Genomic DNA, 7,188 nt, shown 5'->3' with positions numbered 1-7,188 from the left:
GGCCCAACGGTCCTACAATATCTAGTTCTAAGAGTAGTACCACTCAACCTTATCGTCATGTCGGAATAAGTCCACCTGCAGGGTTTACATGACAATCTTTATGAGCTCCTCTTGGGGATATTATCAATCCAGACCACTAGGACACAGTTTCCTTTTATAATCAACAATACACACTATAAGTAATATCATTTCCCAACTTATCGGGTCTATTGATTTATCGAACTAAATCTCACCCATTGATAAATTAAAGAAATAAATATTAAATATATGTGCTTGTCATTATGTTAGGATTTAGAGCACACACTTCCATAATAACCGAGGTCTTATTCTTTTATTTAGTCAGTATAAAAAGAAACTACCTCAAATGGTCCTGCTCAATATACTCTAAGTATACTAGTGTAATTATATAATTAAGATAAACTAATACCTAATTACACTACGATCATTCCGATGGTTTGTTCCTGTCCATCTTGGTTATGAGCCACTGTTTATAATTTATAAGGAACTGATAACATGATCTTCTGCGTGTGACACCACACACCATATTATCTACAATATAAATTAATTGAACAACTACACTTAGCATATAAATGTAGACATTTGATCAATGTGATTCTTATTTCTAAATAAATGTTTATACCAAAAGCTAGGATTTTAGTATACATCCTAACAATAGTGTCCTTTTTGATTGCAAGAAAAGCACACAATGTGCTCCTTGCTCTTCTTTGTCACGGGGGCGGTCTCCTTGGGCTTCTCCTTGCCCTTTGGTGCCACTTGGCTCTTCTTCTTAGCCAATTTGGGACACTTATTCTTGTTGTGCCCATGTTCCCTACACTCAAAGTAAATTATATGACTTTTATTATTTAAAATTAAAATTTCTATACCTTTTCTTGTAGAGGTGACACTAGATCCTCCATTTGAATTTTCTTGACTTTTGGAGGTTGCACTTGATTTTTTTGATCCAGATGTTGAGACTTCTTCTTCATTCGGCAATGTTGATCCACGCTCCCCCTCAATCCTTGAGGTGGAGGCTTCCTCCTCTTCATCTTCGGATGTTGAGCATCTCTCAACTTCCGAATCCTCATACACATGAAATAAGGTGTACACTCCTTTGTCTTTATCTTCGTTCCCTCTTGAGGATGAGCCTTCTTCTTCTCCCATTATTGAGCATCTATCAACCTTGGAGTCATCTTCCTCTTCCTCTTGGTCTTGATTCGATGAATCACCCTCTTTTGATTCCTCTTGGTTTGTTATAGTGGAGGGTTCTTCATGAAGCTTGACCAATTTGCTCCATAATTCTTTAGCATCTTCAAAGTCTCCTTTTTGCTTCAAAATGTTGCTTGGCAATATGTTGACCAATAATTTGGTCATTGGCCTCACTTCTTTGAATTGTTCCTTGTTCCATTTGCTTTTCTTGAGAGTCTTGCCTTTTGAATTCTTTGGAGCTTCAAAGCCCTCCACCAGAGCAAACCATTGCTCTATCTCCATCATAAGATAATTTTCGATCCTTGATTTCCAAGAATTAAAACTCATCGATGTGTATGGCGGAGGCATCCTCGTGTCGTATTCGAGTCCATCTCGGAATTCCATTTTATGTTGAGCTCTTTTGAAGTCTTTGACTTTGTTGAACTTGCTTCAACTTCTTCTCCCTCTAGCTTGTTTCCCTTTAGGCGATGATTCTCTTAAAGAATGGCTTCGCTCTGATATCACTTGTTAGGGTCGATTTGTAGTTAGAAGGGGGGGGTGAATAGCTCATCGCGCTTGATCGCTTGCTTCGTGATGATGATATGCAACGGAATTACACATAAAGTACACTCACAACGCTAATACTAGGGATTTACTTGGTATCCACCTCAAGAAGAGGTGACTAATCCAAGGATCCACATTGTGCGCACTCTCCACTATGAAAAACACTCATTCTCGGTAACTACTGGAGTTGGAGAAACCTCGTACAATACTCTCAATACAAACAAGAGGAAATACAAATAAAACCTTACAAGATTTACAACAATGATGCTCTCTCCTTGCTTGGAAAGGCCTCTTGATGCTTGGAAATACAACAACACTTTGCTCCAAGAAACTTTAAGAACTGGCGGTGAGAAGTCGTGTGGAAGAGCTGTGGACGTAATGCCACGTTTGAACTCATCGTCGCCTTTATATCTGTGTTTTTAGGGCTTCCAATTGATTGAACTCACTACCAATCGATTGTCACATCAGATCCCAGCGATCCCAGCGGTCCAAAACCTACATCCTAAGCAATGGTCATATCCCAATCGATTGGGGAGGCATGAATCGATCGACCGATTGATTCAGAGCGCCTCTGTGCTCTCACAGGAAAAGCCTAAATCAATTGACCGACCGATTCATCCTTCCTCACATCCGCGTAATAATGTAGCCCCAATTGAACGGCTGATCGATTGGCAGTGCCCAATCGATCGGCTAATCGATTGGGTTGCCTCAAGTTCACAGTACACTCCTAATCGATCGGCTGATCGATTAGGCTTAGGTTTAATCGATCACCTGATCGATTGACCTCCCCTTAACTTGCCTAACTAAAGTCCAAGGTTTCCAAACCCAATATGTGGTCAACCGTGACCTGTTGGAACTCCTCTGTGCCTAACATCCGGTCAATCTTGACTTGCTGGGACTTCTTCACCAAGTGTCTGGTCAATCTTTTGACCCACTTGGACTTTCCAATACCAGGTGTCTGATCATCCTTGACCCACCTGGATTTCCACGTGCCTGACTTTACTCACCAAGTCTTTCCATCTGCCTAGCTTCACTCACTAGGGCTTTTCACCTAGCTTCACTTACCAGGATTTTTCCACTGCCCAACTTTACTCACCGGGACTTCCAATTGCATGGCTTCACTCAAGTATCCAATCAACCTTAACATACTTGTCACTTCTCTCCGAACGGACTATTGCTCTTACAATCTTCATACATTATCAAATATCGAAATCCAAACATCAAGACTCAAACTTGAGCCAACTCAAGCTTGGTCAACCTGGTCAACCTTGACCAGAGGGATATTACACCAACAAGAAGTCCAAATGGGTCAAGTGGATCTGACATATGGTAGGTGGACTCGGTAGGTCTGGAGGACCTGATATCAAGTCAAGTGGAAGCTCTGGCAGGTAATCTGATGCTGAGCGGTTAAGTCCAAGCAGGTCTGGAGGATCCGATGTTGAGCAGGTGAATTGAGGTAAGCTACTAGAGAGAATGTAATGAGATAGGATCCTAGAAGAGACAAGCCTTTGGCGTTGATCCAACTGAAGAAACCGACAGAGGTTTCTAAATTGAGATCAGGATAGTTCTCACTGTCTTGTTCATACATTAATATATTTGCCTAACTTTGTTTTGCAGGAGCAATATTATTATATATTGTACTTGTGCTAACTCTATTTTGCAGATAAAACTGAATTTCGGGTTGACCAAGGTTCGGTCGATCGAACCATATGATCGATCAACCGATCAAGAAGGAATGGCATAACTCACAAACTTGGTAAATAGGCGGATCGGTCGACCTACAATGAGGATTAGTCGACCGAACCCAAAATAGAAGTTATAGATGATTAGATCCAATCATCACTGGAATGGTAATTCAGGGGTTTGGTCGACCGATAGGCTTGATCACTTGATCGAACAACGAAAATCAGGAGATCAGCCGATTTGGATCAACTCAAAGAAGGAAGGCACAAGGTTTAGTCGACTAATAGAAAGGTCAGTCAACCAAATGATTTTTCGAGTGACTGAATGATGCCTATAAAAGATGCCCTCGAGCACCGAGCCAGAGACAACTCTCTCATCCGATCTACTCGTTGTGATTGTCTGTGCAAGCTTCGACAACTCTACTCCTAGAAGTTCTCCAACAATCGTGCTGCATCTCTACTTAATTCTTGTTGGTAACTTTAACTTTATCTTGCAGTACTTATTCTTTGAAGATATATAGTAGGGTTGTTATTATCATCATATCATATACTTGTAAGATCTTGCTTCTTCGGAAGAGTTAATATTAGTAATGCTCAACAAAAGCGGTCAAGGATCGCGGACTTTAGAGTAGGAGTTGGTTGGGTGCCGAACCAAATAAAAATAACCAAGTCTTTAATTTTACTTTCTTTTTATTTCCGTGGTAATTCTTACTTTAATTCTATTTTATGTTTACGATAAAGAAAAGATTTTTTAACGAACGAGATTCACCGCCTCTCTCATCTATCAAGATCTAACATTTTGAATCGTCGAACCGATGATTCTGACATGATTATTCAATTCTTGGTATGATAATAAACATACAAATAAAGATAGAGATATCAATATGATAAACAACTAATCTATATTCTAAAGATAAATAAATTGTTTTTATATAAAATGAAAGTAAAACTAAATTATATAAATATTGCATTCACAAATCCCACTTAATTCTCCTTTCACAATATTGATCGGACTATGGCCGGTAATTATTTGTAGCTGAACAATTAATAAGTTTTTGATTTTTTGCTATAATGGTAAGTTAATTGATCTAAATATAATAACAAAATATTCTTATATGATTTATTCTTATTAATATTTCAAAATATTTAATACCATATATATTTATTTATCTCTAATATTACTATTAATATGATTTTTTGCTATATATATATATATATATATATATATATATAATGATTATTTACTATAATTGTTAGTTAATTAACGTTGTAATAGATGTAAACAAAATAAATAAAAGATTTATTCCTTATTATTTGAAGATATATAGTAAGATTGTTATCATCATATCATATAGTTGTAAGATCTTGCTTCTTTGGAAGAGCTAATATTAGTAATGCTCAACGAAAGCGATCAATGATCACGGACTTTAGACTAAGAGTTGGTTGGATGGCGAACCAGATAAAAATAACCAAGTCTTTAATTTTACTTTCTTTTTATTTCCGCGGCAATTTTTACTTTAATTCTGTTTTACGTTTACGATAAAGAAAAGATTTTTTAACAAACGAGATTCACCTCCCTCTCTCATCTATCACGATCCAACATTTTGAACCATCGAACCGACGATTTTGAACCATAGTCAAAGTCTAAATGGAAGTAGACGCGAGTGGATATTCAATTCTTGGTACTATAATAAACATACAAATAAATAAAGATAGACAAATCAATATGACAGACAACTAATCTATATTCTAAAGATAAATAAATTGATTTTATATATAATGAAAGTAAAAGTAAAATTAGATAAATATTGCATCACAAATCCCACTTAATTATCCTTTCACAATATTGATCGGACTATGGCCGGTAATTATTTGTAGCTGAACAACTAATAAGTGTTTTGTTATAAAATTATATAAGCAAATGCATATGAAAAAGAAATATTATTAACCTTTTCTTTTTTTTCTCTCTTTTTCTTACTCATTAAAATGAATATACATATGTATTTATAGGTACATAATCATATTGAAATTCCTCATGAATTTATATAACATAGGAGTTTAAAAGATGATAGGTTATGTAGATGAGGGAGTTTATGAAATCATTGGGGGTTATGGACATCCACATAATTTATTTTACAACACTCCCCCTTGGATGTCCATAATTAAGGAATTCGTCTCATTAAAACCTTACTAGGAAAAACCCAATGGGAAAAAACCTAGTAAGGAAAGAGAGTACGTCATTCTGCAACTGTATCACTATAAATTTACCAGACAATATAATATGGTATAGTGAAAATTTACTCCCCCTATTTGAAATATCATTTGAGATCTCTATACCGTCGCATTCCAATACCATGTACTAATTTCTTAAATGTTGTTGTAGGGAATGCTTTAGTAAATAAATCTGCCAAATTATTGCTAGAGCGAATCTGTTGAACTTTAATATCACCATTCTTTTGTAGATCATAAGTGAAGAAGAACTTTGGTGAGATATGTTTAATTCTATCCCCTTTGATGTACCCTTCCTTTAATTGAGCTATACATGCCGCATTGTCTTCATATAATATTGTTGGAATTTCCTTATTAGTAGCTAAACCACATTTTTCCTTGATATGTTGAATCATTAATCTCAACCAAACATATTCCCGACTGACTTCATGTATTGCAAGTATTTCAGAATGATTCGATGATGTAGCAGCTATGGTTTGTTTGATAGATCTCCAAGATATGACCGTTTCACCATATTTAAATAAATAACCAGTCTGAGATCGACCATTATGTGGATCAGATAAATATCCTGCATCTGCATAACCAATTAACTCTGAAGTAGACATATTAGAATAAAATAAGCCCAAATCGATGGTACCTTGTTTAATTCCATTTCAATGTCTACGTGTTGGAGAAGAACTATATCTTGCTAATAAATTTACAGCAAATGCTATATCTGGTCTTGTATTATTTGCAAGATACATTAATGCACCAATTGCACTTAAATATGGTACTTCAGGACCAAGCAGTTCTTCACCATTTTCACTAGGTCGAAAAGGATCTTTGTTCACATCAAGTGATCGAACAACCATTGGGGAACTTAATGGATGAGCTTTATCCATATAAAATTGTTTTAGAACCTTTAGTGTATAAGCCGATTGATGGATAAAAATTCCATCAGCAAAATGTTCAATTTGTAATCCAATACAAAATTTTGTTTTTCCTAGATCTTTTATCTCAAATTCTCTTTTCAAGATATCAACTGTATGTATAACTTCTTCAGGACTTCCAATGATATTTAAATCATCAACATATATAGAAATAATGATAAATTTTAGTCTATCCTTTTTTATAAAAACACATGGACATATTGGATCATTTTGATATTTATGTTGCACCAAATAATCACTTAGACGTTTATACCACATATCCAGATTGCTTCAATCCATACAAAGATCTTTGTAATTTAATCGAATAAATATTTTTAAAATTTGAACTTGATGCTTTTGGCATTGTGAGCCCTTCAGGGATTTTCATATAAATATCATTATCAAGTTTTCCATACAAATAAGCTGCTACTACATCCATCAAATGCATTTCAAGCTTTTCTTGTGCTGTCATACAAAGAAGATATCGAAATGTGATTGTATCCACTACAGGGGAATATGTTTCTTCATAATCAATACCAGGTTTTTGAGAAAAACCTTGTGCCACTAAACGAGATTTATATCTTATAATTTCATTTTTCTCATTTCACTTTTGTACAAAA

This window comes from Zingiber officinale, chromosome 2A (genome assembly GCF_018446385.1).
Source record: "Zingiber officinale cultivar Zhangliang chromosome 2A, Zo_v1.1, whole genome shotgun sequence".
In the NCBI taxonomy this organism is placed as follows: Eukaryota; Viridiplantae; Streptophyta; class Magnoliopsida; order Zingiberales; family Zingiberaceae; genus Zingiber; species Zingiber officinale.
The sequence above is the reverse complement of the archived record's forward strand: the minus strand, read 5'-3'. Positions refer to the sequence as shown.